The sequence below is a fragment of the Galeopterus variegatus genome, unplaced genomic scaffold (genome assembly GCF_000696425.1).
Source record: "Galeopterus variegatus unplaced genomic scaffold, G_variegatus-3.0.2 Scaffold2844, whole genome shotgun sequence".
In the NCBI taxonomy this organism is placed as follows: Eukaryota; Metazoa; Chordata; class Mammalia; order Dermoptera; family Cynocephalidae; genus Galeopterus; species Galeopterus variegatus.
The window spans coordinates 149447-160625 of NW_007728955.1; positions in this window are offsets into that span (position 1 = coordinate 149447).

Below are 11179 nucleotides of genomic sequence, written 5' to 3' on the forward strand. Positions count from 1 at the left end.
GTGCGGCCGAGGCTGCGGCTGGGGAGGGGCGGGCGACGGGGTGTCCTGCTTCCACCCTCCCCACCCACGTGGCAGGGCGTGGGGAGGTTCCGCGTTTTGTTGCCGTTTCAACCCCCCAGCAAGTGTCTGCGGAGGTGATAAAGGAGGAATTGGCAGCCCCCTCCCCCATTTACCAAAGCCGGCTAGGTGGGGGGAGGGGGCGACTCTGAGACGGTTCACAGAGATCTCCAAAGTCAGCTCCACCCTCACTCCCCCCAACGCCGCCCCTCCCGCCCTGACAGAAAGACTCTGAGGTCCACCCGGACCTTGTTCACTTCACCTGCCCCGAGGTTCCCCACCCCAGAAAACAAAGCGTTCCCAAGCTTCTGGGATGTATGCAATGTCCCCGCACCCCGCCCCGTCCCTCGCCTTGCTCCCAGCTCTGTCCTTCCCGGACACCTCTGTGCCCACCCGCAGGATGCCCCAAGGAAAACCAAGCTGGCAGGAAAGAGTTTCCCTCCAGAACTCCTAGTGTACACACAGAGGATGGACAGCCAGACGGCAGCCAGACTGACAGACGGGTGACAGAGAGAGACGGAGACAGGCTTGGGTCTCCACTCTTGTTTTTGTTCCTCAAGGAAAGCACAGAAAAGACGTACCTAGCGAGCAGAACTGGGACCCTAAGTCCTCCAGATGCCACAGGTCTTTCCCCAGGATGGCTGCTTACTGGCCTGTCCCTCTGTCCCCTTGCCGTCACCACAGAGGCATAAAGTCATAACAGCAAAAATAACCACACCAGGAGGCCTTCAGGATGTCTTTCTGGCCTCCCACACAGAAAACCCACCCTGCTCACACCTTGAAAACCTACAGACCAGCAGCCTAGGTTCTGCTTGAGTCATTTATTTATTTTCGTTTCCCCAGGAAGGAATCACCCCCAAAGTGAGGCCGCATGTCCCCTGAGTGACTGCAGCCACAGCAATCCATTGAGGTGCATGCGTGGGTAGGTTGAGGGTTTGGAGATGATGGGGCTCTCCTTCCTTAGAAATCTGCCCCAAGGAGTGCCCAGTGAGAAAGGCTGGAGAAGAGGTGGCGGCCTCCTTTCTCCCAGGGGGCTGGCAGGAGCCAAGCCTGGGACCAGGGGATCCCCCACACTGCCCGCAGTGTGTGTGGCTGAACAACTTTTGAGAGCCTGAGCAGGGCTGGGCCCCTACTCGAATCAAGAATGTCTGGGAATGGGCCGGCCCGGTGGTGCACTGCTACAGTGCGCCGCTTGGGAATGTGGCGGTGCTCCCGCTGAGGGTTCGGATCCCACATACAGACCGGCCGCTCACTGGCTGAGCGAGGTGCGGGTGCAACACCGAGGGTTGCGATCCCGTTGCCGGTCCCGGTCCGGTACGGGCGCGACACTGAGGGTTGCAATCCGTTGCCAGTCACGAAAAAAGACAAAAAGGAAAGAAAAAAAAGAATGTCTGGGAAAGCCTCATTTCTGCTGGGCACCCAGCAAGCCCACAGAGTGGGGGGTCTTATCCCAGGACAAGCGCACCCCACTGAGCAGAGACTTTATCCCAGGATTCAGAACGGCTTAGTGTCAGAGACCAGGTTCCAGGCCCAGCTATGCCATGTACTGCTGTGTGGCCTCAAACAGCACCTCCCATCTCTGAGCCCCAGCTCCTCCCCTGTAGAAGAGGCCGAATGAAGTACTTATCTTCTGGGCACTGTGGGAGGCCCGTCACAGGTGAAGTCCTGGGCCTGTGGCCTAGAACACAGGGAGGGTACTGTCACCATCAGCCTGTGGAGCTGGAAAGGGCCTAAGAGATCATCTAGGTCCCATTCCCTTGGATGACAGATGGGAAAACTGAGGTGGCAAAGGCAAAAGCTTCTTCTTGAGCTGAGAGAACCACTGAGTTTATTTGGTCTGGGCAAAAAAAAGCATTTGTTTTGCAGATGGGTAAAGTGAGGCCCAGAGCTGAGAAGTGCCATCTGAAGGTCTCTTGGTGGGACTGGTGGTCACAGTGGTTTCTTTCTTCCACTCATGCACTATTCATCCTACTCGTGTTGAGAGGTGATATCCTACATCTCTGCAGGATGATGCTGCTTGGGCACAGCCTCCTCGGTTCCAATCAAGACCTCGCCATGGGTCTATTCCGAGAAGTAGTGCAGGGCGGTGATGGCAAACTTGGACTCTGGAGCTGCGGGGACATGGTTTGAGTCTGTTCATGCCATTTACTAGCTATGTGGCCTTGGATAAGTCACTTGCTCATCCTTTCTGAGTCTGTCCCATCATCTGTAAAACAGGGTTAATAAAAGAACCAACCCAAAAAGGTTCTTGTGAATTTAGCATTGTTATTGTTGTTGCTGTTACTGAGTTGTTACTGCCCTTGCCAATCCTGGGGGTGAGGGTGGGGGTGGTACAGGGATGAAGAGTGGGCCAAGGAGCATGGGCTGCTATGCCAAAGCTCAGCCCTTGTACAAGAACTTCAGCCCTGATCCAGCCTGGAAATATGCCAGGGAAATTCCAAGTAAACCATGGAGGCAGAACTCAGGGACTCAGTACCCCAAAGGGATGTGGCTAAAAAATAATTTCATGGTGATTTAGATAAATCTGAGGTGCTGACCCAGAGTTGGGGGGGATCCCAGTTTGAGAGTTCTCGGTTCAACTAGTAGTTATTGAATGAGGCACCTCTCTAGACAGCAGGAGTAGGGAGGAACATAAGGGAAGCCAAGAGGGTCCCTGCTCTCCAGAGAGGGACTCCATGGAGAAGGAGCTGGTCATTAACTGGTCCATTGGAGGTGGGTCCTGGGTCTCACCTCAAGTAAAAATGCATATTTGCCCCAGTCTCAAAGTTCATGTGTTAAGGGCCGGCCCATGGCTCACTCGACAGAGTGCGGTGCTGATAACACCAAGGCCACGGGTTCGGATCCTATATAGGGATGGCCGGTTTGCTCACTGGCTGAGTGTGGTGCTGACAACACCAAGTCAAGGGTTGAGATCCCCATACCGGTCATCTTTAGTGGCTGAGTGTGGTGCTGACAACACCAAGCCAAGGGTTGAGATCCCCATACCGGTCATCTTTAGTAAAAAAAAAAAAGTTCATGTGTTAAAAAAAAAAGAAGTTAGCTTTTCTTATTACAGAGAAGTAATATGCTTATCACTGAAATTTTAGAAAGCATTGGTAAAATTAAGAAAATAAAAATCACCTATATCCCACTCCTAAAGAGCCCTGACACACAGTAGATATTTGATGCATTAAATAAATAAATAAAACTTGATTTAATAAAAGAGTTTGGAGATAATCATCCTGCTTATGCAATTTTGAATTGAAGGCCTAGAAAAAGCAATAAGACAAGAAAAAGGAATGAACTAAAAATAATTTTAGAGTGTATCTTTCTAGCTTATGTCCATATACCGGGATAGGTGAGGAGAGATAGCCAGATATATTATAAAAGTAGAACTGTGTTGAATCAACTATTTTATGACCTGCTTTCTGTGTCATTAAATAGTCTTGCCCACCACTATTTTTAATGAAAGCCTAGCAATACATTATTCCCTGTTGCTATGCATTCAGTTATTTTCTTAAGAATAAGTGCCTAGAAATAGGCAATCTGGGTGTGCTTGGCAAATAATGGCCTTCCAAAGATGTTCACATCGTAATCCCTGGAATTTATGAATATGTCAAAGTAGGATTAAGGTAGCAGATGGAATTAAGGCTGCCTATCAGCTGACTTTAAAACTGGGAGATTATTCTGGGGAGACTATTCTGGATTATCCAGCAGGGACCATTGTAACCACAAGGGTCCTAAAGAATGAAAGAGAGAGGCAGGAAAGTCATTGTCAGAGTGATGTGATGTGAAAAAGACTTGACTGGCCATTGGTGGCTTTGCAGATGGAGGAAGAAGCCACAAACCAAGGAATGTGGGCAGCCTCAAGAATGTGGAAAAGGCAAGAAAAAGGATTCTCTTCTAAAGTCTCCAGAAAGAAAGGCAGCCCTGTGGCACCTTAATTTTAGCCCAGGATTTCTGACTTCTGGAACTGTAAGATAACAAATTAGTGTGGTTTTAAAGCCTAGTTTTGTGATAGGCTATTATAGCAACAAATAGAAAACTAACACACTGGGTCAAAGATTCTGCAAAAATTGAAGATTTTTGGTAATACTGCCATATTGCCTTCAGAAAGGTGGTATCAGTTTCTACTCCTGGCAGTTTCTCTGTAGCCCTGCTAGCACGAGCTATTATAATAATTTATTTTAAATTTCAAAAGGTATTTCCTTGCCTTAATTATTGTTGAAGAGAAATATCTTTGGTACTTAATGGCCAGTTGTATTTCTTATCTGTAAAATGTCTGCTCATATTCACTACTCGTTTTTCTACTGGAAAAGTTCTCTCTTATTGATTTATATTAGTGTCATTCTTCAGCCAGCACAACCTCTGCAAGACTCTTAACCACCAGTCACTCAAGGACCAGGCTCATTTCATAGACGGAGAAGCAGAGACTAAGGACGAGATGGAATCCTGCAGCTCTTCTGGTTCACCTGATCAGCCCCCATGGCCACACACCCAAGGGCCTGCTCTGAACAAGACAGTTGAGCTGGGATAGCATACACAGCCACACAGGCCAAATCGTGTTCACTGCTGCATGTCTGGGGAATCATAAACACCGATGTGACTCAGACGTGACCAGGCGTGACCGTGACAGATCACAGCACTCTGTAAATATTGTGTCAGGCTGCAATCACAGCGGGGCTTCCTGCTCATCCCAGACCCCAGTTCACCCTGTGGGAAGTGGGGCAGAGCCCCAGGGGGCAGGATCTCTGGCTCTCTCTCTCAGCTCGCTGCCCAAACTTTTCCGAGCCTTGGTTTCCTTCCTGAGGCTTTCCTAGCTGGGATACCCTGCTGAAGTGACTGGCTCTCAGCTCTTGGCAAGGGTGGAAATGTTAAGCTCCTTTGAAAAATATATCTGGCCTACTTGCAAATTCAAAGATATTACGTGCTCCATAATAGCAGGGGCTCACATTTAGTGAGCCTTATTGTAAGCCAGGCAATGTTCTGAACCACATTGTCTCACAGACTCCTCACAATCATCATGTGAAGAGGGGAAACTGAGGCTCAGAGAGCTTAAGCTCTGTGTCCCAGCAAGTTTGAAAGGCTCCTAACCACTATGCAAAATTGTTCCATGAGAAGTTTGGGCTAGGAAGTTATCTTTTTCTTTTAAAGAATTATAGTCTCTCTTTAAAAAACAAACAACAAACAAGCAAATAATGAGACCGGGGCAACCTGTTGCATTTCCCTTTTTGCCTTGGCTATCGGGAAACCCAGAGCTAATGTTAAGACATAATCATAGTAGCTCTATCAGTCCAGGTGACAAGTCAGTGTATTAATTTCCCTTTTTTTTCCTCCTTCCACATGGTTCTTTGTTTTTCTGTTTTTTTTTAAAGTCTTTTGTGGGTGCTGGCCCTGCATTCAACACTTCCCAGCTGCCTGACATTGATTGGGTCACAACATTTCTGGGTTTCAGTCTCCTCTGTAAGTCAGAAGTAAAAATGAATAGCACGTACCTCACAGGGTTTTTGTGAGAACCAAATGAAATGATCCATGTAAATAAAGAGCCTCGCACGAACTAAGTATGTGGAAAATGTTCAGTAAATATCACCTATAGATGTGAAAAAGGTTTCGATAAAGCCAATGTAGCAGAGAAAACCTGTCCTAAGTGGAAAGGCTTGGCTGGGTTTGAGGCCGGCCCTGCTGTGGACTTGCTGTATGATTCTGGGCAATCTGCTCCCCTCTCTGAGCCTCGGCTTCCCATCTGTAAGCTGCCCGCTGTGCCCTCCCAACACTGCAGGTCTGAGTCCAGGGGCTTTGTCTGTCCTTTCCACTGTTGTGTCCCCAGACCTTCACACAGTAGTAGACAGGAGAAGTGGATCCAGGAGAAAGAAGCTGGCACATAGTAGGCTCCATACATGAACATCTCAAGAGGCAATGGCTGGTCGAATCCCCATTGCCCAACTGGCAGGAAACACCTAGCTAGTGTGGTGGATTAGGCCCAGGTCAAAGCCAGGGTGGCATTAAGGCGGGTCCAGGGTCTTGAGGACCCAGCAGGGCAGGGACAAGCCTGGATCTGGGTCTGAGGCCAAATGATAAGCTGCTCTGGGTTGGAGCTGGGTGCCCATGCTGTGTTCTAGATCCTCAGGGAGCTGCAGCCTTTATGGGGAGACAGACTATTGGGAAACAATCCTGCATGATTCATTCCACAGTGATTTATTGAGCACCTCCTACAGAACGTCCCAATTATGATGGTTTAACTTTATGATTTTTCAACTTTACAATGGTATGAAATCGATATGCATTCAGTAGAAATCATATTTTGAGCACCCATAAAACCATTGTTTTTCACTTTCAGTACAGTATTCAATAAGTTACATAAGATAGTCAACCATTTATCATAAAGTAAGCTTGTGTTAGATGACTTTTGCAGAGCCATAGGCTAATGTACGGTGTTCAGGTTAGATGTATTAAGTGCATTTTCAACTTATGATATTTCCAACTCATGATGGTCTTATCAGGATGTAACCCCATCATAAGTCAAGGAGCATCTGTATATACTGAAGCATCCTGGGTAAGCACCTGGCCATAAACCCCCGTGGGACGCTCACGGACATGCCAGTCCGGCCTTGGCAGCCTGAGCACATAGACTGAACTTGAAGGGGCTCAGCCACTCTGTCCTAACAAAGACATCTTCCAAACTGTGGGCTTTGGGTTGCTGAGACAGACACAACTTCCACGATGACCCTTTTTGGAGAACTCTCTCCTGTTACAGGTGGGGAAACTGAGGCTCAGAGGAGAAAGGACCAACCCCAAACCTGGGACTCATCCCACACCGCAGCTCTCCAGAATTCTCTCCTGGCAAAATACCTCCATCCGCTCCCGCCCTTCCTCCCTGGAAGTCAGGGGAAGGATGCCCGAGGCAGGGGCACAGGCGAGGCCGAGGGAGCTCAGAGCCCTCACGGGGCCTTCTGGAGCCACCGGCCCTGCCCTGCTCCTGCCCTGGGCCCTGCAACATCTTGCTGTGATTACTGTGGGCTGAGGTGGAGCCATGTGAGCCTGGGGGCGGGGCACGTGCAAGGCGGGGACACAGTGGCCGGGGACGGGCGAGGCGGGGCTGAGGGACAGGGACAAGGCTCTCAGCTCACCGGCTTAATTGGGGATATAATAGTTATTATTATTTATAACTCACTCCTGAGCCCTCGCCAGGGGGGTGTGTTCACAGCCTGCACGATCCAGGCAGGCATTAAATAATTAAACCAAGGGCCTAATCGGTGGCAAAACTCCCCACGGGCTTCCACTTCCTCAGTTCGCTGATGGCTGATATTTTGGGGGTGAAATATGACCATTTTTACGATCAAAGAGATCAGAGTTCCAAAGGAAAGAAACGGAAAAAAGGAGGGAGGGCCGGGCTCTTCCAGTTTTCTTTTCCTCTGACTTAGCGGGCTGGTAAAGTTTCTTTAGACGTGCAAAGATTTACACACCTTTCTGCAGGGAGCCTTAAATTACTTGCCGTCCCTCACACGTTCCCGAGCAGCAGCGCGGGGACAGTAGGTCATTGAGAAATGAACAGGCCTCCCCGTAATCGCTCCGGAGGCCTTTGAGGAGAATGTCTAATGACTTTTTTTTTGAAGTCGAGGTCAAGGTTTTTTAAATAAAACAATCTGTATTAATGCAATTTCCTTTTTAGCTGTAGCATTGGATTTTTTTTTTCCTCTCTCTCTCTTTTTTTTTTTTTTTTTTTTTTTTGGAAACAGGAGGCAGGGTGGGGAAGGGCATCGTTTTTCTTCCACCAGACAATGTGTCCCTAATGAGATACATTTATTTAAAAATCTGTATATCATCACCCTGTCAGGGCCTCCAAGCGGACCCCGAGTCTCACTCTTCATTGGCTTTGGATTAGTGGGGCGCGTGGATGGCCCTGCCGTCTGGCCAGCTCTCCCACCACGCGTCTCCCCTCCCTCCTGCAGACCTGGATGCAGCCTTTCGTGATGGCATTTTGTGCCTTTGCCACCCCCTGCCCCGTCTGATCACCCAGATCATAGTACAGTCCTTCGGCCTCGGGTCCTCCAACCTCCACCCCACCCACCTGCCTCCCGCCGCTCAGCCCTGGCTCCTCAGATTCCTGGAGGGCTCCCTCCTCACCCCAGGAGGAAATACAGATCAGTGGTTCTACCTGTGACTCTGCCCCACACAGACCTGAGTGCAAGTCCCAGCTTGGCCACTCACCAGCCCAGGGATTGAGAGCAAGCTACCCAGTTTCCTCAAATCTTTGACAGATCAGTGGTTCTACCTGTGACTCTGCCCCACACAGACCTGAGTGCAAGTCCCAGCTTGCCACTCACCAGCCCAGGGATTGAGAGCAAGCTACCCAGTTTCCTCAAATCTTTGTTTCTTTTTTCTTTTTTTAAAAGATGACCGGTAAGGGGATCTTAACCCTTGACTTGGTGTTGTCAGCACCACGCTCAGCCAGTGAGCGAACCGGCCATCCCTATATAGGGATGGCCGGTTCGCTCACTGGCTGAGCGTGGTGCTGACAACACCAAGTCAAGGGTTAAGATCCCCTTACTGAACCCAGGGCCTTGGTGTTATCAGCACCGCACTCTCCCGAGTGAGCCACGGGCCGGCCTATAAATCTTCGTTTCTTCATCTGTCAAGTGTGGGTAGCAAGAGTGGGATTACTGTGAGCCTCTACAAGGCCTGCTGTTCATTCCTAGCGTCCGCCTGGTCCCTGGCCAGAGCACACATCCACAAAACAGCAGCAGCCACGATCACCACCATTGCTGCTCCCGGAGACCTGGAGCAGAGCTGGAAGGCACGACCTGTCCTGTTTCTCCCTCTTCTGCCCGCAAACTCACAAGCGGGCTGCACCTAAGTGCAGGGCTCAGTAACTCTATCCATGTGTTTTTACTGAGTGCCTTGACAATGCCGGGCTGGGGCACAGGGAAAAGAGCAGTGACCAGTTGGCCCAGACCTGCACAGAAGTCACTAAGCCAATATTGATAGAGAATTAAGTAGCAGAAAGACCAGAGGAAAATAGGAGAGGGAGGGTATCTGGGAGGGCTTCCCTGGGGAAGGGGCATTAAGCCAACCCTTGTAAGATGAGCAGCATTTGCAGGTTTGAGAGGCCAGGTCTAGGGGCAGCCAGGCAGGACACTGGCATGTGAGAAGGTTCCAGAGCACCCGCCCTATGTGTCCCCAGGGGCTGCGACCTGCAGGGTCCCTGCTCCATAAGGGCAGGGGGAGAGACCCCATCGCCTTTGCCTGCACCTCCTTTCTCAGGTCCAGGTGTAAGACCTGCCCAGGTTAGGACCTGCTTCGGCCACCTCTGACTGTCCAGGCCAGGCCAGCTTGTCCTGGCCCCTGCCAGCACGCAGCACATCCCGGACTGGCAGGGAGCTTCCAGCCGGCCATCCACACTGCTGCCTCCTGGGAGCCTCGCCCAGCACATGGCACCAGCAAGCACAAGATAAACAGCTGCCACGTGAAGTCATCATGATCAAAGTGACCCACACAGCATGTCTAGACAGTACCCAGACGGATGTAGGATCGAGTCCCAGCACTGCCACTCGTGTCCTCTGTGCTCTGGGGCACATCACTCCCCCGTCATCGTCAATGGAAATAACAGTACCTGCACCCTCGGGCATGTTCGTTTCTAGGTTCCTCTGGGACTTACTCTCTGCGTCTGTAAAATGGGCCTTTACCTCTTGTCATTGCTGACAGCTCCACAACCAAGCCGAAGTCCCAGCCCGGCCACACCCCCGTCCTCCTGCCTCTGCCCCGCAGCCCTGCCCCGTCTCAGTCTCCGTCCCTCACTGCTGTCCTGCCTCCCTCGGTGTCGCCATCACGGCGTCACTGTCTTTGGTTTTCAGCCTGTGGTCTCTGCCTGCCATGTCTCTCCCTCTCAAGCCACCAGGAACTCTGTCCCAGGGGCACCAGTGCTCGAAGGCCCTACTCTATTCCCTTCTGCAGCAGTAAGACGGGGAGAGGCAGAGAGAAAGAGAGAAGGGAAAAATCCAAGCCCACATATTGGTTCCAGATGTGGCCCCCCTCTCCGCCCTCTCCAGCAACTTAATTAAATTCCCCCAGACAGCCAGGAGGGTTTCTTAATGATCAAATTTCCCCAGCTCCCTCCTCGAGCAGCCCTCGTTCGGGCCCACTCTGTCTCCCTGACGGATGGCCGACGGGATCCTTCCTGCCGTCAGCTTTGCCAAGCAGGGCCCGTGGGGGTGGGGTGGGGGCTTCCCGGGGAGCACAAAGGACTCTGTCCCCCCCCTCCTCCCTTCCTCCTTCCCAAGGGGTCTGGGCCCTCCCGAACCCGCCCTTGGCAGAGCCTGACTGCAGTGGCGGGAGGGGGCCTAGGGGTCCCCTCCCCTGAGCTCTAATTCCTGGGGCTGGCCTGCCAGGGACTAATGCCAACTGGGCACCAGCAGGGTCAGATTGGGGATCTCTGGGCCCAGGATTCTGGGCACACTTACCAGCCAGAGATGGGGCAGGCTCAGACCTCCTGGGTGCCCTCCCCCAACCCACGTGGCAGGATGACCAGGGCTCAGAGAGGGGCAAGGCCTGGGCCAAGATCACACGGATCTGCTTGCCAGAGACGGGAGAGGCGGAGGCAGGCTGGCCAGCACTCAGGAGGCGAGCGTCTCCCTGGGGCGAGCCAGGGCCATATTTCCTGGGACGTTTCCCCTGAGCGAGGCTGAGGGTCATGGGTGGACTCCTCACCCTGCTAGGCCGTCAGCAGGACCCTGACTTCTGGAGCAGGAAGGAATCTAGGGAGGCCCCTCCTCCGCCTTCGTGTGCAGTGAGGCTGAGAGAGGGCCAGGCCAGGGCCCAAGGCCCAGACGGCCTCTGTCTCAGAGTGAGGGGCCCAAGGGGCTCTAAGCACCTTTGCACCCTGTTCTTCTGGCCTTCTGGGGACACTGAGGACTCAGATCACCTGGGAGAGGTGGGGGCCAGGTGGAGTCTTGGATATGGGCACATGGGGAAGGCAGAGAAAAGGGGCCCACAGTGTCCCCTCTGAGGCTCCAGGCTGCCCACCCAGGGGCTTCACCAGGGCCTGGCCCAGCTCAGAACTGGCTCCTGCAGGCCCCGCACCCTGGCAAGCCCCAGGAACCACCTGCAGTGTCTGGGTGGAGAGTGGCGCGTAATAACTTCGTATAGC